Source organism: Humulus lupulus, chromosome 8 (assembly GCF_963169125.1).
Source record: "Humulus lupulus chromosome 8, drHumLupu1.1, whole genome shotgun sequence".
Taxonomy (NCBI): Eukaryota; Viridiplantae; Streptophyta; class Magnoliopsida; order Rosales; family Cannabaceae; genus Humulus; species Humulus lupulus.
In genome coordinates this window covers 19,718,659-19,741,897 of record NC_084800.1, presented here as the reverse complement: position 1 = coordinate 19,741,897, position 23,239 = coordinate 19,718,659, and the positions used below count along the sequence as shown (strand labels likewise).

The window sequence follows — 23,239 nt, the reverse complement described above, 5'->3', positions numbered from 1 at the left end:
GCTTAGTTTTAAAGTTGTAAATATTGTCAATAATTTTAATAAAAGTTGGTTATTATTTTTAAAAAAATATATATATATAATAGAATGAATTATAGTTCTATAGTATATATAAATATTCATATCAATAATCTCTACATATATGACATCTAAACAAAATGTTGACATAGATATATATTTACATGGTTACATGACATATATATATAATTCAATAATATTTAAAAAATAATAATAAAAGAAATAAAATAAGAACAGAAAAAATCATAGCGCAGACAGTTTTATACATGCATCAACTATTTTTAGTTTCTAACATCTCACAATGTCCTTTAGTGAATTTGATGAAGAAAAAGAGATTCAATCACTTGAGAAAAAACAAACTATCACAAAAAATTTATAAGATAAAAAAACAATATGTATGCATTTATTATTTTTAAATAAATATGATTTAATTATTTAAATTATCATAAAATATCTTAAAAATATCGTATTTTAATTATTATTTTTTTGTTTAAGTTTATGTTTGTTCTAGTTTTTGAATTTGGTAGTGACAACAAAAGATTATATATTATATGTTTAATATAATATTAAGTTTAAGTTTAATTAAATTTTATTTAAGTTATAAAATATATGGTTTTATTATTTTTAAATAATTATTATTGTAAAATATCTCATTTTAATTTATTTAATTATTCATTTATTTAATTTTATATTAAGTTTAAATCGTTATAATTTACCGTTAAATATAAGAATATTTTGTTAAAAATTAACAGAAAAAAAATAAAATACTGTTAAAATCAATAATTTTCGTTACACAATTTTAAATAGAATAAATATGTATAAAAAATGCTTAATTAGTTAATTGTTAAGGGATACATACTCAATATATTGTTGATATTCTTTATCATTGGTGAGATCTTCATCATTTTCCCGGAATGGGGTTAAATAGTGACCTTTTTTTTACTACTAAATATTGTACAAGTACAATACTCTAACCGTGGTACAAATCAATTAAGTAAGAAAAGCGACAGTTGCACATATAATAAAAAGGAATAGTAATTAGTCAGTACAAAAGCTGGCCCTAGTTAATTAATTAAAACAACAAACCATGTGAAACATGGAACTACTACTAATTAATAGAGAAAAAATAAACAAAAAAGTGGAAAGTTATTTATTTATCAATAAGTTATATATAAATTAGCAAGTTTAAGATAAAATTATAAAAATCACATAAATATATAGAAAATTAGATATGATAAAATGATCCTAATTAAGTTCTCATATCTTCTCGTAGTAAGTATAATTTTGTTTTCAATATATCTTCACTAATTATTATGTTATCATCAATGATAACATGTTATAGATAAAAATCTTGACGTAGGCACACGTGTCAATTAAGTGTGGTGACATGTATCGAATCTTGGCCAACGTACCTGGTATTTCAAATTGAAATACTAATAAAAAGTGTCCCGTAAAAGTAGATTAATTACTCAAATCAACCAAGTAAACAATATTTAAAAAATATCTATATCTTTGTTTTTCCCTTCGTTCATTTATTCTTTCATAATTCTTGTCGCATTCATTCATATAGTTCTACCGTTTTATTCATAAAATTATATAACATTAAAAATATTACTAACACTATGATTTCCGCAAATTTTCTATGGAAATGTTGCTTATTTCATGAGTGTTGCTATTTGGTACTTAAGTTGTCAAACACCAAATGAAATAATACCCTATGAGTTATGATTATTTAGCAATACTCAACATTAATTATTAAATTAAAATGTGCGAGACTCGATACTGGATTGCGCTAATAACAATATGTCATTTTATGTAGTATTGGACAATTTATGATATTCTTTAGTATTAATCTTATTTTATTGGGTCTATTCCATATCTCAATTTTTGAGAAACTCATAAATTAGATGAGTGAGTTTAGCATTGCCTACATTATTGGAAAGTACTTTAATATAGCTTCATAGAAAAGATCGTTACGATGAAGTTATTTTAACTTCAGGGTTTTTTTTTTCTTAAAGAAAACGACCAAAATAAGATTTCCAAAATTGTTGTCTAAGAGCAACTCCAACCACACTAATTATGTAATGAAATTAGCCATTTTAGCTAAAGATTTGATATTTTAAAAACTTTTTCATACTCCAACCACAACCCCATTAGACTAGATACAATAACAATTTGCTATCACCATGCTAGCCAAATATAACTGGTGAGAAATGGTTAGTTAAATTAATGACATATTATTTAAATAATAATTAAAGTAATGTTGGTACATAAAAACAAACCAATCAACCTTTTAAATTAATATATGTTGAAAACTAAATTTGTACAAATTATTAAAATGATCAACTTTAGCCATAATAGAGAGCATGGAGTAAATTTAAAAAAGTGACTAGGTTAAGAGTTTTTTTAGCTAACATAACTAAAATTTAGCTACAAATTAGCTAGTGTGATTGGAGATGCTCTTATAAGAAACCCAACTTTGAAATATTCTAATGTTATTTATAAGTGTTAAAAAAGAATTCCATGCTTTATATTGCTAAGAAATTGTCAGAACAAAATCATAAATACTTGATGAGAGTTCAAAATTTTCAAGTATCGTACCATATTGCAAAAAAATAAAAAAACCACACAAAAATTATGTTTAGAAAACTATTTATAAAATTACAATATTTTCCATTGTATTTCAGCAACAGTTGGACGATTTTCAACGGAAGATCGACAATTTTTTCTATCGGCCAAATAGTTAGAATAGTTTAAACAATATTAACAACTATCATTTTACACCAATTATATTGAATTGTAATCAATTTTTATTTATTTTTTTTGTTAACTGGACTATTTAGTGGTAAAAATTAGTACTATATTTCCAAGCCCCAATATAGTTGATTTAGGCCTACTAGTTTAGAAAGAAAAATAATCCATTATTTAGGCCCAATATAACTTATATAGGAGAATTGCACATAATACTTTAAATTAAAAAAAAATTGAAAAATATGAAATTTTACAAAAATTTCAAAAATATGGATAGTAATTTTGTAACTGTCTGTTATAATTTTCTCTTTAGTCTGTACAAAATTATAATATATGGTTACAAAAAAAATTGCATTGTTGTAAATTTGTAAACTTTATTAAAAATTGCATTATAGTGAGGCCCATTTTGTTGATTGGATTTTTACTCAATGAACTCATAGGACAATACATGCAAGGCGTGTTTCATTCTGCTTGAACTTAGAGTGAACTATCCAATTGGCATCCAACTCGTTCACAAGTATTTACTTGCTGTAAACTGCAAAAATATATTTAGCGATTTTTCTCAGAAATTTTGCAAAAGTTACAAAGGAGGAGTAAACAATACAACTAACTTGTAACTAATACATCGATACATCTAACAGAGTCTTAACTGTCTTGGTTTTCGACTTTCTCTACAACTCTTTTCACTACTTTCTTTGATTTTTATTTTATTCATTGAACAACTTTAGTGTTGGCCCAACTCGAGATAAGATATTTATGATCACTCTATCTCTCAGTGCCCACCTTCGATAAAGCCTACAATTATTTATGATCAATCATTTTCATTTAATAAAAAAACATTGTTTTAAATGGTTTACACGATATTTACATATATTTTTTAAATATCAAATTTTCAAGTCTAGTCAGTTCAAGATTATCCAATCAATATTAATCACTTGATATCTTTTTGAAAATCTATTTTGAAAAAGGTGAAGAAAAAAACAATACAAGAAAACAATATTATAAATAATTCTGAAAAAGTGCTATTAAAAACAGTTTTTGAAAATAATAAAGAGAAAAACACTACAAAAAAAAAAAATAGGGTTGGTAATCATTTGGTATCCTATATTTTTGCAAAATATCATTTTGGTACCCTCTGTTTTCAATAATGCTCATATGGTACCCTGTATTTTAAAATAGTATATTTTATCTATCAAATCTGAGTATAGGGTATCAAATATGTATAATTTTAAAATACAGGGTACCATATGAGCATTATTGAAAACAGAGGGTACCAAAATGATACTTTGCAAAAACATATGGTACCAAATGAGTAAATTCCCAAAAAAATACTATGGATAACTCTGAAAAAGTGTTATATAATAATTTTAAAGTATTATCAATAGTGTTACAATTAACTATTTCATAACAATTTTTTTTTTGTTATTAAATAGATACTATATCTATTTATCAAGCTTATAAATATGTTTTCAAGAGTCAAACATTATGCTTATTTCATAATACTATTTAAGTGCTATAAAAAATGTTATCATAGATTCTTTTATAATATTTTGCGCATGTTATATTATATTAATGATAACTTTTTGTTATAGTTGTTATTTTTAAAAAAATATATATTTTAAAAAAATTTATTTTTAGTGCCTTGATAACAATATAATAAAAAAGAATATTAGATTTACAAAAATGTTAATATCGTATCAGTCTAAATATATGTTTCACTTAAGGAGTGAATAACTTTCAAAAAGTAGTGTTTAGAGAATCAAAGTCATCAAAATAAAATTCTAGCTAAAAAGTTTTGCTAAAATATAAAAAAACTTCCATATTTCACTTAAAAAGCGAGCATCGAACCAATGACACCAATAGCCATGGATGATGTTTGTCTTTTCTCTTCATCTCCTATGACTTCGGCGAAATCGATATGGTATGTTATAGTATTGGAGTCGCTCTAGTGGTCGTCCTTAGGAGTCGATCAGATACACTTGGTCATCCACGAAATCCTTAGACCTTAAGACTCTAATGCGGCATCAACCAAGAATAGCTTTGCAGGTACCCGTGATGGTCGTGAAGTGAGAGCCATTGAATCAAATCCCTGTACCACTGAAATCAACAATACAAATCAATTTACCCAAACAAAATCGAAAGAACGGGAGAGAGAGAATGAGTTCACACAAGCAATGTGGTGGAATATTTGAGAAAGCTTTGGACATTCCTGTCAATAAAACTGCCATTAGAACTACGAAGAGCCCTAGCAAAGCGAGACATCAAGGAGAAGAGAGCAATTCTAGGGCCAAGAGAGAATGTGCGAAAATGAAAGGCATCTCATGGGCCCAAAATTCAACATAAATAAAACCAATATCAGAGTAGCTCTAATTTTATTCACCATATATAATATGCAATAAAATCTGAAGATAAGAAGCAAGCAACTCAAGTTTCAGAGCAACGGGATAACTAGTTCTGAAGGGACCAAGCAGTCGGTTAGTCTCAAATATTATCTAAACAAGTTACAGCAAAAATAATAAAAAATCAAAATCCAATAATAACTACTAGAGTCTAATAAGAGTAAATAAAATATATCATGAATTCCACAATGCAACTTGATCTAATATGGTATATTATATACGGAAATATAAAATGTACTTTTAACGAATTGAGTATTAAAACTTATTACACTTAGTCATCCTCTCATACTGCAAAACAAAAGGTTAGTCAAAGTCCATTACTGGGAACATATCCAAAGTCCATTACACCACTCCATTATAATTATCCAATAACTTAACAATGCCAATCTATAGTAGTGTTTTAGTAGTAGACAGATTATTACAATTTTATTCCAATATAATAATTAGTCAACAACATAGAATGCTTCTTTATTCTCATAGTACTTAAACAAATAATGTTACAAACTAAAATGTATCAGAATCCTACCAAGAAGATACAGGTAACTATTTTTTATTTCTAAAGAAAAGAAAAAGTGAAGACAAGGAGAGATAAACTTACAATTATTAGTTCTTATCCTATCTACAAGGCTTGTGACATACAGAGTAAGCACAACTTTTATGCTTTTTCCCTCTTGCATGATGATCATATAACAAAACAATACGTAGCCCATATTATATTATCATATGAATTAAATGATATACAACTAATAAATTGTGGAGAACCCAAATGTAGAAAGAAAATAATATATCATAACAATTATACCTTGGATTGGGGAACTCGTTTATGATTTTCCTCTTCTTTTCCATTGAATTCATTTTCTAAGTGACTTGCTCACCACTTTCCATCTTATGCACAACAGTGGATGACTCTGTGCTCTGTTTTTTTTTTATGCTCTGTTTTTTGGTCAACCGAAACAAAGCAAAACATGTTATCCTTGTGTCATTCAATAAGTAATTTTTTCAAACACCTTGAGTGCAATACAAATGTAAAATACTGAGCAGAATAGGTGAGGTGAAACCAAATGAATCTTCTCACAATTTTTTAGAAGAAAGAAAGTAGAAACTAAGCAAGATATAAACTACTAAATTTATTAAACTCTAGGAGAGTTTCTAAATCTGAGATTAATAAAATTTATTTGTGTGTGCATTTTTATGTGAGAAATTTAATCTCAAGTAAAATAAATCCAATGGAGACTAAGAATAAGATTAATATCCAATGAACACTCACCTTCACCAAGAGACATAGTTAGTTACCACGAACTACAGAACAAATGATCTCACAGCAATATCAAGCGAAAGAGATGTAGAGACCACTATGCATTTGGAAACAAAAACAACAAACAGAGATAGAGATGTATAAGTTATAGAGCAACATGATTCTCAAAATCTACCATCTGTATGATTCTCAAACTATATATATGTTCTGCTTGTGTACAATCAAAGATTGTTGCCAATACTGGAAAGTTCAAAAAACTAACATTCAATCCTGAATTAGAAATACTAAAATATAAATTTTGGAGAAATCTAAAAACTATAACATTCAATCAATAGAAGACATAAACAGAACCAAATCAAAAGTCGAAAAATATTCAGGACTCACTTCTATAGGAGAGACTTCGCGAGAGAGTTGACTGGGGCAGAAAGAACGTCGGGCTAGGTTGCTTGTGCCAAAGCTTCTCATCAAGAATTTATGAGAGTCATTGAGAAAGAATGATAAACGATTAAATCAAATCACTGGGGAGATGAAGAGAAATCGAAGGAAGGAAGAGATCGAGGGTTTGGGAGATACCGAAAGAGTGATTGAAGAGAGAGAAAGAAATGATGTAAAATGAGCCCAATATGTGCAGTATATGTTTTATTTGGGCCCTAATACTCAACATTCCATTGTAAGCCCAATGTACAGTATTAGTTTAATGATGTAAAAACAGCCAATATGTCGTATGAGATATTTATCAATAACACTTCTTGAAAATGTCATTTTTCAATGTAATATAAAGTATAAAATGTTGTGGTGAAAAATCATAATTAATTGCAGCCACCTTAACATTAAAAAAAATGTTGTTATTTTGTACATTAAGTTGTCCAACATTACACGTGGTGGCACGTTATAATTCACTACACCAAACACCCATTACCATAACACATGATTATAATAAATTTTAAAAAGAGTTATGGTAAATGAAAAAAATTTCAGGCGGCAACTTAAAATAAGGTACCGCCAAAATAACTTAGCTTTTTTTACTTAACTTTTTTTGACTGAACTTTTTTCAACCCGTGTACCCATTTCCTCAACCTTTCTTCGGTCTTCCCCTTCCTCTCAGTCCCTTCAATCTTCAATGTTCTCTTCACGAAGGCTAGTAGCTCTCTCGGTCTCTCTCGGTCTATCTCTCTCGGTCATTCCCGTAGGCTAGTAGCTCTCTCGGTCTCTCCCTTGAGCCACTGGATCACACCACGACTTGTACGAGTCGCGCTGCTCTTTCTCCCTCACGCGATTCTTGCTGCTCTATGTCCTCCATGCCGACATCTCTTCTGCTGGAAGCAAGAACCCAGGCAAGAGTACTCTGACCTCCATTTGTCTATGTGAGGTATTTTATTAATTCAGATTTCAATTTAATATCAGATAATCAATGTGTATATATATATGTATATTTGTTTTACATCGTATGAGAGTTATTCTGCTTGCTAGCTATACATATCATAGGGTCTCATTCAACACATTTTCAGTAGAGGGATTTTTTGAGAAATACCTTTCGGATACTGAGAAAGAGCAGAGGGTTTTCTGTTCTTTAGTTTCATTTTATTTATTTTACTTTTTTTTGTTTTTGCATATAGTACACGTGTGTGTTTATTCATTTTGTTATATTTATTTGTTGTCACAACAAAGTAGCAATTATGAAAAATCAAAATGGTTGGATGTGTTTTCTCTATACTCTTTTCTCTATATAAATTAAATAATTCAAGGCTTGGTTGTATAAATAAATAAATCAGATTGAGCATGATAATAATTATCTGGCATACCACATGTTCGATAAAAGTCCAAAGTAAAACACATATGTTAATCCCTGAAACTCATGAATTCTTCTTCTTCAGAATCTGAATTGCAGTCACGGAGTAGTGTTCCTTCTTCCAGGTTTGCTTCTCATCTTTCATTTTCTCATATCTTAAATAATTTTAGTAATTTTTAATTTTTCTTCTGAGATTTTAATATATTTCCAAACACTAAATCATGTTTATGTATTCTCATGTTGATATTTAGATGATATAAATCTATACTAAAATTTCTTTGGTTGTGTTTCCACTTGATTATGATCTGGGTTTTGAATTTTTTTAATATATGTATAGACCGAATATATGCCCTTTCAGCTTGTTGACTTTGCATTTGATATAAACTGTGATATGGTGTTTTGTTCTTCCTTTGGATGCCGTGTTTGCTTTGCTTTGGTTTTTTTTTTTTTTTTGTGATATTTCAGAGTTTTGCTTTGTATGTTAGATTTTACTATCAGGGACCGAATATGGCTATTGTCTTTTTAAACTTTAATTTTTATCTTTCTTTTGTTTTGTAGTTTCCAAAGACTATGTAGATTGTAGTGACTTTGTTATCTGATTCAGTTTCTTTAATAGAGTATGAGTTCCCTTGTGTTTTATCTTTTTTTTGTTTGTTTGCTGGAAGAGTTCCTCTGTATTTGCCTGGGCTCATTTCAGCGTTAAATGGATATTGATTCAGTGTTAGCTGTTTCACTCATTCTCAGGTACACAAATTAGGCACCTTTACTGTATTTTTTAACATTCTGTTTTCATGAAGCTTGATACTAGTGCTTCAGCAACAAACAATTTTTATTAGCTTGTTACTAGGGTGCTCTTTTTCCATTCGATAAAACATATATAGTTTTGTTTTTGAAAAAGTTGATTGTTGGTGTTTAAAGAACACAAAACATAATAACCTAGCTAATGAGTACTTGTAAATAACAGTATACTATTGAGGAAATATATAGTGTGAATGAAAAAATTGAAGTGTGTTACTTTTATTTCCTTGTTACGATTTTAATTTATTTCTCTTCTCTCCAATGAAGACATTATTTATATTTGTTTACTGACTTTATATATATGTAGCTGAAGCAAAAGATACATCTAAGCCTACGGATTAGTCTCAATTCTTACAATTAATGACCTTATTTGTTTTATGTTTCCGCTTAATGTAAAATCTATCTTTTTTTTTCTTATAGATTTATATTACTTATATATTGGAGTGTTTTTGGTAAATGGTCAAGAATGATTTGTGAGCATCCCCTGAGCAAAAGGCCTATGATAGTGTTTAAACCTTCGATCGTTTATCTCAATTTTTTCATCTTTATTTCTATTCATGTTGATTTGGAGAAATTTTTAGGTGGGTCTTGCTTCTGTATATTTCTTCAGAAAGTAGTAGCAACGTGGTGATATTTTTTTTTTCGTTGTCTCTCTTTCACTTTCAATTTTATACCCATTTGATTTTGGTATATTACCTATTGCAGTTTCTGGAATCAGTTGAATGTTCAGAACGTAAGAATAAAATAAAAGGAAAAGACACTTTGAAGGAGTAGTAAGTTTACTATCCATATAGCAAGAAATATACATATATTTATTTTAATATATGTACCTATACAAATCATTTTTGGGTGTTTTAAGGGCTTTTTCAATTAATAACATTGAAACTTGAAAGAGCTCGGTTACATATAGTAATTAGAATATTAATTAGTTATACCATTAAGATAAAATAGAAAAACATAAATTTTGGTTGAGCATGATCCTATACATACATTCTAATCTAATTCAAACAAATGAGTTGCACACCACCCATTTGATAGAACGCCCCTTGAGACTTAGTTAGTTTCTTTTGTATTAATTGTGTTTTGGATGCAATAAGTTAAAATGGTTGGTCTTGCCATTTTATTTGGCAGGCTATAGTTGTGACATAAAACTTAAATTAGTTATTAGTTTCGTTAGTGCTGAATTTATTATTCAATGTATTTGTGAGCTTATATATCTGAAGTTGTGCATTATGGAGGCTGCTCATTCTCAGTTTTTTTGGACAATGTGTATTATTTTCTTCACGTCCTAACAAAATTTATGCTATTGGGTTAATGCCTTGTTATAATTATTATTGTTGAGGTGAATTGGGAGAGTCAATAATATCACAGTAAAGTCGATTTATTTTATTGACAACGATAGTGTGGTTCAGAAGACTTTTTTTTTTTACCTTCGCACACATAAATCAATATAAGAGCGGGGGAGAATTATATTTAAAAGTTGATTTTACAAGTATCATCCCTTTTTTTTTTGTTGGCTAGTAAAATTGTTGATAGTTGGTTTATTAATTTGATGTATGATTTGTAGTTGACAATGAAAATGGTTTTTCAGTGGTAATTTGTTTTCTAGATTAGTTAATCATGTCAAAAGATAGAAATGAACTTATTAAATAGTGTAAATACTTGTCAAACCTCTTACTCTGATTATGGATTATATGCTTACTTTTTTGTTCGTTTCATTTTCATCATATATGATTATTAATCGGTTACATTGCTCTTCCTCAGACATAGGTGAATAACTTTGAAAATTGCTACCCTTGGGCATGAAGAGATCTATATGCATTGATAGTAATAAGGAATATATGACTTAAGAGTAGCAACTATTTTAATGTTTTATCTATGTTTGTTTCAATGTAGAAGCTTCTAATAGTAATTGTGTCATTTATTCTTTTACTTAATCATTCTTATTCCACGCCAAAAGCTTATCCTCAAATAGTAAGGGCTTTCAACACTAGTTCTTACAAAAATGTCACTAATGGGGTACTCAAAGTTATTTGTGCTATCCATATATTGAGTTACTTTGTGTTGTATGGATATGTTTATAATGTCTTTGATTTAAATTATATAAATATTTTTTTTTCATAGAACGACTTTTACTGAAACTATTTATGTTGTAGAGTTTAAATTTCACAACTTTGTTACACTTTCACTTGCATAGTTATACTTGAATCTGTTGCTCCTTATGCCCATTTCATTGAAATTTTATTAGCAAACAATTACAGTAGGAAACCTCTGCATCTGCATTTAGTATACTGTTTTACTTTTATGTTCTACAACAGCTATTAAAGAGCATTTTTTCTGTTAATGAAATGATAGGAGTGCAAGACATTTAGACATAAAAAATGATAAATTTAATGCATGTTTCCTTAGAGATTTCTATCCCCAATTTTTCTAATAAGTATTACCAATCATCATGTACTTTGATGTTGTGATACCTATTACGTTATTTTGTACAATTTTCTCTTGGGGAGGGGGTTCTCTAGGTAATAATAATAATGACTTCTATGAAACTTCCTGAGCAATATTCTTTGCAAGAGCTCCTGCTTTTTCAAAGTAACTGTTTTATAACTCTACCAAACATATTCCATGGCTCTAGCAGAACAATTGTTCACACAGAGGGCCTCCTAAAACCAGCAATCTTACCAAATAGAGTTGATAGGCTGAGGAAGTGGTAAAGGTCATGAAAAGTTAATACAAAATAATATGTACCTTTAATCTTAATTTATAGGAATGCTGATCTAGACTAAACCCAACTTTGGGTCTTTCTTTTTCTTTTTTTTAAGGGGAACCCAACTTTGGGTCTGCTTTACACTAAACACGTATAGAAAGCATCCACTGAACAGCTTAAACAGTAAGAAAAATAGTAAGAAAAATCTCTTCAGATTCTGAAAACAGTAAGAAAAATAGAAAGCCCAATATTTCAATGCAATATCACTCTTGTAAAGTTTAAACCCATCCACTGAACAGTTAAGCCTTATTCTGATTGGTCATATTCCAACTTTTATTTTTGGTTGTTTGAGCTTGCTTGCCATGTTGTTTAGTTTGTTAGTTTATCATACATGCTTGTTTAATATCTATTGACAAATTTTAATTTTGTATTAATCTTTTAAGTATTGATTATATTCTTCAGGTTGGGGATCGAATTGGCAAGGAGCATTGCAAAGGTAATTTGCAAGAGGTACGGAATTTGTTCTTTTAACTCTTATTATTAATATATTTCAAATGTTAGAGGAGTTTGAATATCTTAAATATTCATCCATAGAGAAGTAGGTTCTGAGATTAAAATTGTGTGCTGCGGTGATAACGGAAGGTTGAAAACTTGTGTGTATTAGAGAAGTAGGTTCTGGAAAATTTGTTTGTGTGCTGCGGTGATTTAAGGAAGAAAACTTATTGTGTGTTGTTTGAATTTTTTGACTTGGTATTGATAGATGGTTAGGTAAGCTTTTATATGTATAGATTAGATTTTTCATTATATGTATAGATTAAATTTTTCATTTAGTCATATTGTTTTCATTATTTCCATATGTATAGATTAGATTTAATTGCCACAACCCAAGCTAAAATCTTGTCTTTGATCCAAACCCAATTAGTTAGTGGCTACCATTTTAGAATCTGATTATTAAATTAAAAACAACACTAGAATCTCTTGAAAGCTTAATGAAACTAAAGTACTAGAAATTAGTAATAGATTTAGACCAATAAATCTTTAGTGGGACTAAGAATCATGGTACTAGAAAATCAAGTAACTGCTATAACATACAATTAAAAATCTCAGCACTAGAACAATCAAAACCATTTGAGCAATAAGGAATACAGAGTTTATGGATCACAACAAAAGCTTATGCAAGCGAAATTTGGTCGCTTATCTGCCTCGCCACTGAGTTAGGGTTCAACATTTCTTCAGTAACATTAAGACCTTCCACGATTCTGTCATGCCTGAAAGATCTCTGCATAAGAATACAAGCATATACTGTATTATATTCCAAAGAAAACAAATTTTAGAACAACCAACTCCTGTTTATTTCCCAAAAAAAAATAGAAAGAAAGAGAATATATGACGTCCTGCCAAAACAGCAGTGCCTTACCAACCATAACAAATATGCAAATAATTATGTTGTTCATTATCAAAAATCATATAAACTGTAATAACTAATAATCGCAGTACAGTCAATCAAACACACACCAGCCAATGTATTCTCAAACAAGTTTAAAGGGAATATTTAAATAGTGTCATCACCAATTGACAGAGCAAGAATATATGTCAAACACACTAGATTGCCTTGTTTTTTTGTTTGGAATGGCATGCAACGGTTAAGGTCTGAAGCTTGATTAGACAAGTGGAATACAATACCATAGACATTTCTTCACAAATAATTTGATTCAACCAGCAATTTAGCCTACAAAAACTCTGTATTGTTACTCAAACTGAAACCTTTTACATGCTTAAAAGATCATTAAAGGGTCCATAAGATCCATAAAAAAATCGTTAGAAACAAATCAATCATCTTAAGTTAATAACTGAAGCTAACAAATATACCAATGGCAACCATTCTTCATGAAAATAACTGAAGCTAAAAAAATAACCTACTATTATTATTCTTCATGAAAGTGAACCTTTTAAACAGTAGGGGGCGCTAAAATGTATTCGATAAACAACCAGCCAAGAAGAAACAAAGAGAGAGACTATGAACCATACTTGAAACTCGTTTAATCATAACTTGCAAGCTAGCTTCTCAAGTCCCATCCTTAATTTTCTGAAATTAGAAAGATTATACAGAAACAATTAGAAGAAAATAACTATACTTAACTTTCTTTGATAATATTTTCTCTAATTAATCCACTAGACAACTACATACAACTATATTAAACCATTAGATCATATATAAATCTTTATGATTACAGTTATTATATTAAAACTACATAATCATGCTATTTTAGATCAACATTTCTTCAGTAACATTAAGACCTTCCACGATTCTGTCATGCCTGAAAGATCTCTGCATAAGAATACAAGCATATACTGTATTATATTCCAAAGAAAACAAATTTTAGAACAACCAACTCCTGTTTATTTCCCAAAAAAAAATAGAAAGAAAGAGAATATATGACGTCCTGCCAAAACAGCAGTGCCTTACCAACCATAACAAATATGCAAATAATTATGTTGTTCATTATCAAAAATCATATAAACTGTAATAACTAATAATCGCAGTACAGTCAATCAAACACACACCAGCCAATGTATTCTCAAACAAGTTTTAAGGGAATATTTAATTAAATAATTATTTTATCATTTTAGTTCATTAATTACAAATTTTGTAGTTGATTTAGCGTGGGGAGCTAGGGGTGGAATAGAGCTTGTATTTTTTGTTAGGATTTTTGTATAAATCGCAATCAAAATTAAAATAAATCAGCACAAAAATATAATTAGGATAGGGGTATTACATCAATCCTTATTATGACTTTCCCTTTGTTTTTAAAAAAAAATGTTTTTAGCTATGTTTAATAATGTTATGTTAAATTAGGAATATAATAATAAAAAAAAATTCTAAATATTGAAGGCTCCCCACAATTGACTGGTTGAAAGTTAAGAAATAGGAATAGCTAAAATTTAAGGGAATGTTTATTAATGGGTTTAAATTTGGTGGGAATGAAAATTTTAAAATTAAATGTAAGATAAATTTATTTTTAATAATTTGAGATTTGTGTTTCCAAATAAGTTTTATTTTTAATTTAACTTTATATAATCTTAATTCTTATAAATATTTGAGTTTAACATTCTCTTAATCTAAATTTTTTACTACCATAATACACAACTCCTATACCAAACACCTCTTTTAACTATTTTTGAACACTTGCACTTATGGCAAAGGAGTTGCCATCAGCTCGTTGGATTGGTTATTACGATAGCTCATATGGTCACAGCACAGGTCACTACTCTACTCAGTACAGTAGCATACAAATTAAGTTGCTTTATTCGAAAGATGTTATTTTAGGAGAGCTTGATGTGATGGGAGCACATGCACTATGAATGGACTACATTCATAGCAGTAGCAGTAGCCCTCAGTGTCATCTCAAATTTTGAGACTTTATAAAATCTATTTGGTTTATTAATCTGGTCCAAATTTTTTTAGGACCATAATAGGTTGTGTAAAAAACACTCACACCAAAAATAAAATCATTTTAGGCATTTTTACTTGGTAAAACGGATACTCAAAGTTGGCTATCCAGAAACTATGGTAAATTCTCATAAATTTTTATCAAATTTTGAAAATTCATAACTCACAGCTCTTTTAAAATTCTCCTATTGTTTGATATCAATTTGAGCCTATCATACTTGTTGCTAAAATTAAAATCAGTCTCCAGAAAAATTGAACACATCTATTGAATATGAATCTAATAATTTGGATACAAGCTAGAGTAGAATGAAATGAAGCCTAGTCTAAAAATGCTTAGGACAGTACCAAACAATAGTTTTTTTCCTGTGTAATCATACACACATCAAAGATCTATTTCTTTTTCCAGTAGTAAAGCAAACCTAGTCAAGTGCATCAAATTTGAAGTTGTCCACTTCACACGCACCCTAGATAAGAATTAGATAACAAATATTCACTTGAAACCATCAAATTAATGGAAAAAAAATCAGTGTTTTTATCTGTACCCAAAAAGAAATAAATTATAAGTTAATCATTTTGGTTCCAATATCCTCCAACCTCCTAACAGAAACTTTGGAGAGCTAAGTAAACATTAGTGATAAAAATATTTCTCATCACATTTTTGTTAAAAAAAAATTAGTAATTAGCAAAGCTTACCTAAGAAAAGTCAAAACGACTAGACCTGCTGGGCTTTGTTAAAATAGTATCCACAGTCTTCTTGACACTGTTTTTGACACTAGTAAGAAATGAATGAATTGCTGAATTCTTCCTCTCTTGATTCTCTTTAAATGTTCACCTTCTCTGTTATTATTCTATTTCTCTCTAAAGTTCTATTTTATTTTCTGTCTTAATTCTCTCTCTAAATCTAAAATAACCCTGTTCTTCTAGAAATGTTTACCACTTATTCTGAACACAACTCACCATACACGGTTATATAATCAAACTGAGAACTAATAATGATCTATAAACCACAAATCTGGAATCAATTATAATATGAAGCTCAAAATGACTGAAATGATGAATCTACTTAAAGAACACTTGGTGGTATTTCTATCTTGCACTTATAAATCTTAGTTTTCTTTTCTTCCAATAAAACTTATCTTGGTTTTATATTTAGGTTGGTGGTAAAGTGACACCAAGCGAAGGACAGTCTCGCAATGTACCGTAGTCAAACAATGTTCAGTCCCCTAAGGTAAATTATAAAAGTTGTTATTGTTTTAAATTTTCATTTTAGAAGAACAATTACAGAAACTAATATATTGTCTTTGAAATAAATTTGGTAGAGTGTTGCACTAGAAAAAAGACATAACTTTACAGAAGGGAAAAATGCTTGCTACTTGCTTGACTGGGCAGATGCAATTATTGCTGAAGGTCATTGGGATTCTAGTGATCCAAATATAACTGTACATGGAAAGCCTCTTGGACCAGACTTTATGCGAGTATGGGTTGATGTTGCTATTGTACCAGAGTCTTACTTATTTTGTCCTAATCATGCAATGCTTACAATACAAGAAGCAGTTGGTTCCACAATTGCATGACCTTCTAAAAAAGTTGTTCCAAGAGGTACATTTTTATACTAAAAAAATAACTAATGTCTTATAATTTAGTGTTTGGTTTCTTTGTTTGCTTTGTTGTAGTTTTGAATCTATTATTTTGTATGTGGTGTCCTTTCTTGGATATAATTTCCATAGCATTTTTCTAGAAGTAATTTGTGATGCTAGATAATAACAATAAAATATTTCTTTGTTTATTTTGCAGATATGACAAGCGAAGTATAAAATGATACTTAAGACTCCTTGAAAGTAGTAACTTTTAGACTCTTTGAATACTTAAAGAATATTTTGTTGTTAATGACAGTGTTGTATGTTTTAAACTAAATTGTGGATTGTTAATTCAATGTAGAATGTTCTTACTTTTTGTTATTTGAAAGTCAAGTTCATTTGATGATGCTAGTATATATTAGAAAGTTAATTTTAATTATATAAAAAAAATTAAAATATAATAGAATAAATTAGTGTAATATAAATAAAATATATAATGAGAATTTAAATATATCTAAATATAACAATAATACGAAAATTGAGTTATAATATATATTACAATAACACTTTTTATGCAAAGAATTATGTTATGGAAACTTCATTATATAACACAAATAATGTGTTATACTAAAGTGTAGTATAACACAAAAAAAGTGTTATAGTAAAGTGTAGTATAACACAAAAAAAGTGTTATAGTAAAGTGTAGTATAACACAAAAAAGGTGTTATACTAAAGTGTAGTATAACACAAAAAAAGTGTTATAGTAAAGTGTAGTATAACACAAAAAAGGTGTTATACTAAAGTGTAGTATAACACAAAAAAAGTGTTATAGTATCGACTATAAATAACATAATTCAACACTTATCTATATATTAAAATAACACAGAAATTGTGTTATCGTTGACAGTACAATAACACACCTGTATAACACTGATAAAGCGTTATGGTAAGTACCCTGACCTATGATAACACAGTCTGTCTTAACACATCAGAAAGTGTTATCGTAGGTTTTGATAACACATTTTTGGTGTTATTAAAAGCATTTTTTCTTGTAGTGATTGGTTAGCGATATGCCATAATATTTATTAAATTTAAATATGTGAGACCCGATATTAAATTTCACCAACAGCAATACACCACCAATAAAAAAAATATTTTAATATCTTTCATCCGCTTTTTTTTTTGCCAATAAATATAATATATTCATAGGATTTAAAAGATTCATAGTATAGCTCACTTGATCCAAAATTTGGTAAATATTGCTATAAACAAAGTTTATTATTTTTTACTACTCTCTTGATTATGTTTTTTTGTTCTATGTCTCACTCATATAGCTTTTCTTACATCTTTAACTATTTACATATCAAATTCTAATTTATTGTCCAAATATTAATAATAAAATAATTAAACATATTTATTATGTTGATCTTTAATTCTAATTTATTTCTTATTATAAAATAAGTATATAAATGTGTATGTCTCTGCATGTGCATTTTTTTAAGATAATGAGTAAAATAACCTACAATAATTCATTAAATTCCAATAGTTAGTAAAATATAAAAAAGGAAATAATTACTTAAGACATGGAAAGAAAGGTTAGTTGAAGATTTTATATATGTAATATAAATAAGTGATATTATGAATGTGAGAAGAAAAAAAAACCCGATTGTCAAGAAAAAAAAGAAAAAGAAGTGATAGGGCCATGGAAATTCAGTTAAATTGTCTTATTATAACTTATAAAATCATAATAAGATAAAACTGTTGATGGAAACCACCAAATATCCACACTTCTATATATTAGGTTCAATTTATTACAGTTATGTTGGGGAGAAAAACAACTACAGCAGTGTTGTGGAGAAAAATTGCGTGTTTGGTAAATAATAGATATTAAAGTGTTGTGAGTTAGAAAAGTTGTAGTTGAATGTCTGGTAAACTATATGATTGAATTACTGTTAAATATTAAAAGACCAAAATAAATGTTATATTTTTTTTATTTTAAAAAAATTATGAATAATTTACAGTGTCGAAAACAGATTTGTATTTTTTCGAATACACGTGGTAAACCAGAATATCAAGAAATATGAGGAATTCTGTTTTCGGCACTGTAAACTATTCATAATTTTTTTAAAATTTGTAAGAATGATGTTGTAACTACAACCAACACCGCCATTAAAAAAATTGGAAAAAAAAATACTTCGGCATATATTTTTAGAGGCGGAGATTAACTTAAATGTTAAAATAGGAGATTAACCATAACACTCCTCATATAATTAAATAAATAAATAAATAAATCGATAACTCAAGAGTAGTGTGAATGTGAATGAAGTTGAATGTAGCACTATAAATATCAACTTTATGTAGCACCATCCTATTTTGAATTATTCTTCCTCTATTTCTTTAGAATTAAAATTAATCCCTAATGATTTGATTAAAATTAAAATTATAAGAGAACAATTATCCTTAATGATTTTATTATCAATAATAACATAAATACAATAAAATATTTATAAAGTGTTAATCTATATTGGAATAACGTACTCTAATAGAGTCATAAAAGGTTTTAGCCTTAATTTGGTATTAGTGTGACATAAGAAAAACTTAACATTGTAATTAGTTATAATATTTTTTGATTCCACCTTTATAAAATATGCATTCACATAGTAATAATTGTCTTAATATTAAATATATTTATATATATATGTTATTTTATACAATAAAAATGTATGATAAAATAATTTTGCATATTTTCAACATCATATAGATATGTACATTGTAGCTATATTTTTATGTCATTTTTGTTTATCAATATTTATACATTGAATTTCCATCAACAAGGATACCAAACTAGTAGGAGCATCAGCCCCACTAAAAACACGATCAGCATCAGAACAACAAGCTCTTGCAAGGGAGTGAACAACTTTGTGTTAGACTGTTTTACAAAACATAATGACACATTACACAACTTAGAAAATAATAACTTGCAGTCACTTAAAATACACTCATAAGGAGAAACCAGATGTCTTGAACTTTTTATAGCATTGACCACATTGAGACAATATGTTTCAATATCAAAATTTACCCATCCTCTCATTTTAATCCAACTCAACGCCTCTTTTATTCCCAAGGCTTCAACCATCTCAGGAGAGTACTTACCTGAGTTTCTATGTTGGAAAGCTTCCACCAATGACCCATTCGAGTCTCTTGCCACAGCCCCAAAACCATGCCTAGCTTCATTGTCAACAGTAGCACCGTCAACATTAATTTTGATTCTCATCCATTGAGGTTTAGACCACCTTTGGTTACTATCAACAGAGTTATTCACACTTCCTGAAGACAAAACCCCTTTCTCCTGAGCGATGGTCCACTGCACAAAGTTGAGCTTAGCCAATGTCACTACTTCTTATATCACTGGAGCTTTCTGGTTCTAATACCAAAATTTTATTTCATTCAACAAGTTGGAAAATCCCATTGTTTACAAGAAAACTATTTATACTCTTATTGCCATTATCCTTACCCCTAACCGATTCGGTTACACCTCTCTCTCTCTCTCTCTCCTCTCAACGCTCCAAGAACATCATGTAATCCTTCATCCACCTTGGCTTCACGCGTGCTCTTCTCTTGCTGCCTTCAGCCTCCTTCTTTCCTTCTTCAATGCCAATGACCTCTTGTTTGGGCTGCTCTTCTAACACTCCTTGGGTTGTGGCCCAGTCATGCTTCGGGTCCAGAGCAATTGGGCTCTCTAGTTGGGCTGGTGTATCACTGCCTCCCTCTCCGAAAACAACCTTGTCCTCAAGGTTGACTAAATCATACAGCTCAATGAATTTGGAGAAGTCTTCCCACGTGGCGTCCTCTAGGGAGCTCAAAGTCCACTGCACCAAGACCTGCCGAACCTCCTTGTTATGCATTCTTATAGTTCTAGTAGCCAAGATTGCCGAGGGAGTCATAAGGGGATGGTTTGCCACGCTCAATTCCGGTAACAGAAAATATCTCAGAGGTGTGTCTCCAATGTACGGTTTGAGCAGCGAAACGTGGAAAGTTGGATGAATGCGGCTACCTGGTGGTAGTTTGAGCGTGTACGCTACGGGACCTGCCTTGCCGATTACTTCAAAGGGACCAAAGTACCTGCGACACAGTTTCGAATTCAGGCGGTTAGCAACTGTAGTCTATCGATATGGCTGCAACTTGACGAGCACCAAGTCACCCATGTTAAACTCGATATCCTTTCTTTTTTTATCAGCTTGCTACTTCATGCGATGTTGGGCTTGCTGTAAGTTAATTCGCAGCTGATGGAGGATGTCATCGCGTGAAAGGAGGTCCTCTTCTACCGCTTGAATGGACGTAGCTCCTCGCGTATAGGCAGGAATTGTTGGGGGCAGGCGACCATACACAGCTTGGAAGGGTGTCATGCCAATTGATGAGTGAAAGCTAGTGTTGTAATGATATTTCGCCCAAGACAGAAATCGGCTCCACTTCTTGGGGTTCTCCGCTGTGAATGCTCGGAGATACTGTTCTAAGTAACGATTAGTGACCTCCGTTTGTCCATCCGTTTGCGGGTGATATGCGAAACTCATCTTGAGTTTAGTGCCCATCAACTCAAATAACTTCTTCCAGAATGTACTTGTGAAGATTGGATCCCGGTCTGAAACATTTGTGCGAGGTAACCCGTGCAAGCGAATCACCATATTCGTGAAGAGTTCCACAATTTTCGTGGCTGTATAGTGGTTAGGAAGAGCTCCAAAGTGAGCGTAGTTCGTGAAGCGATCAATGACAACCAGGATGTTTGTGACCCCGTTGGAATTTGGCAAGCCAACAATGAAATCCATTGCCAAATCCTCCTAAACATGCTCGGGCAGCTCTAGTGGTTGTAGTAGTCCGTACGGGGCTGTTGGTGAATACTTCACCGTTTGGCATACGAAGCAAGCCTGAACAAATTGGCACACCTCCTTGCGCATGCCCAACCAGTAAAAATTGGCTCCCAATCGCCGATAGGTTCTTTCAACACCTGCATGTCCCCCACTAAGAGACGCATGAAATTCCTGTAATAGTTGATGCTTCAAACCAGAATACTCGCTTATGAATAATTTGTGTCTGTAGTACAGTATTCCTTCTCGTACGGTATACGGTCCTGTCTCTAATTCACCCTTGTCCCACTGGCCGTGTAGCTTCCTCAAATCCGGGCACGTAATATTTTCCTGTCACAATGTGTCCAAAAATTCGAAACAGCCAGAACTAACTGCCATGTGTACAGCCGACTGTGCCCCTTCATGTCTTCGAGATAAAGCATCCACCACTGAATTCATTTTACCTACCTTATACTCAATAGTGAATTGAAAACCCAGTAATTTACAAACGAATTGCTGCTGCTCGGGGGTCTAAATTACTTGTGTAAGCATCTCCCTCAGGCTCTTATGATCAGTGCGAATGATGAAATGGCGACCCAACAAATATTGCCTCCATTTGGTCACAGCCTCAACAATGGCTCGCATTTCGCGGCTGTACGCTGAAGCCCCTGCAAATCGTGGCCCCAATTTCTTGCTGAAAAAAGCGACGGGATGACCCTCCTGCATCAACACCCCTCCAATCCCCACATTTGAGGCATCCCTCTCAATGACAAATTCTTTGGAAAAATCTGGGAGGCGTAATACTGGGGTCTCGGTCATCTTCATCTTGAGAGTGTCAAAGGCTACGGTAGTTGCGGTTGTCCATTTGAAGTTGTCCTTCTTTAACATCTCCGTGAGAGGGGCGGCAATAGCTGCATATTGTGCCACAAATCTACGATAGTAACCTGTGAGTCCGAGGAAGCCTCTAAGCTGCTTAAGTGTCTTCGGTATTGGCCATTTGACCATGGCTGTGATTTTGGCAGGATCAGCTCGTACACCCCGTGACGATACCAAGTGCCCCAGATATTTGATTGTTGTTTGAAAGAAGTGACACTTATTGCCCTTGACGAAATAGTTGTGATCCTTTAACAATTGCAGCACCACTCAAAGATGATGAACATGCTCATGGACCGTGTTACTGTAGACAAGGATGTCATCAAAGAAGACAATGACAAAGTGCCGTAGGTGAGGTCTGAACAGTTGATTCATCGCTGCCTGAAACGTTGAGGGAGCATTAGTGAGACCGAAGGGCATGACAATGAACTCATAGTGGCCTACGTGGGTTCGAAAGGCAGTCTTGTGGATGTCCTTGCGATTCATTCGAATCTGATGGTAACCGGCCCTAAGATCCAGCTTTGAAAAAATTTCTGCAGCCCCCAACTTATCGAGCAACTCATCTATTGTTGGAATGGGAAATCTATCTTTGACTGTTATTTCATTAAGGGCTCAGTAGTCAATGCAAAATCGCCACGAACCGTCCTTTTTTTTTTTACCAACAACACTGGGGAAGAATACGGGCTAGTGCTTGGCCGAATAAACCCCAAGTCACGCATTTCCTTGACAAGTTTCTCTATTATATCCTTCTGAAAATATGGGTATCGGTAAGGTCTCACGTTT

At 30.9% G+C, this 23,239-nt stretch overlaps 2 long non-coding RNA genes across 4 annotated transcripts; both read right to left on the bottom strand.

Moving 5' to 3' along the window:
* Positions 1-4,420: 4,420 nt before the first annotated feature.
* On the bottom strand, positions 4,421-7,031 carry LOC133795532 (uncharacterized). Of its 3 annotated transcripts, none has more exons than XR_009875372.1 (4): positions 6,805-7,031; positions 6,433-6,517; positions 5,968-6,098; positions 4,421-5,835 (listed from the first exon to the last, which is right to left on the bottom strand). It is a non-coding gene; the product is annotated as an uncharacterized LOC133795532 (long non-coding RNA). The 3 variants fall into 3 exon arrangements; XR_009875370.1 differs by having other exon boundaries at positions 4,421-4,863; XR_009875371.1 differs by lacking the exon at positions 6,433-6,517 and having other exon boundaries at positions 4,421-4,863; positions 6,805-7,028.
* Positions 7,032-12,704: 5,673 nt separating this feature from the next.
* Positions 12,705-14,286, bottom strand: LOC133793543 (uncharacterized). Its single transcript, XR_009874869.1, has 2 exons — positions 13,743-14,286; positions 12,705-12,993 (listed from the first exon to the last, which is right to left on the bottom strand). It is a non-coding gene; the product is annotated as an uncharacterized LOC133793543 (long non-coding RNA).
* Positions 14,287-23,239: the final 8,953 nt, after the last annotated feature.